Here is a 251-nt window from a genome sequence, read left to right as displayed (position 1 = left end):
AAGCCTTATAGTGACGTTTTAAAGCCCTATAGCGGTGTTTTTCTGCAATTTATAGAAATCGAGTCTTTAAAACTCGATTTCCACGTGGATTTTTTTCCACATCAGATCCATCCGCTTACAAATCAAGACTTAAAAACTCAAGTTTTATCTTAGAACTCGAGTTTAGACACTCGAGATGCTAGCTTTCAACATTGTTTTGAAACACAACTAACTAAATTTTTTTTTATATTTATTGTTATTTGAAAAGGGTG

This window comes from Quercus robur, chromosome 8 (assembly GCF_932294415.1).
Source record: "Quercus robur chromosome 8, dhQueRobu3.1, whole genome shotgun sequence".
NCBI classification, from domain to species: domain Eukaryota; kingdom Viridiplantae; phylum Streptophyta; class Magnoliopsida; order Fagales; family Fagaceae; genus Quercus; species Quercus robur.
This window is presented reverse-complemented; position numbering follows the sequence as displayed.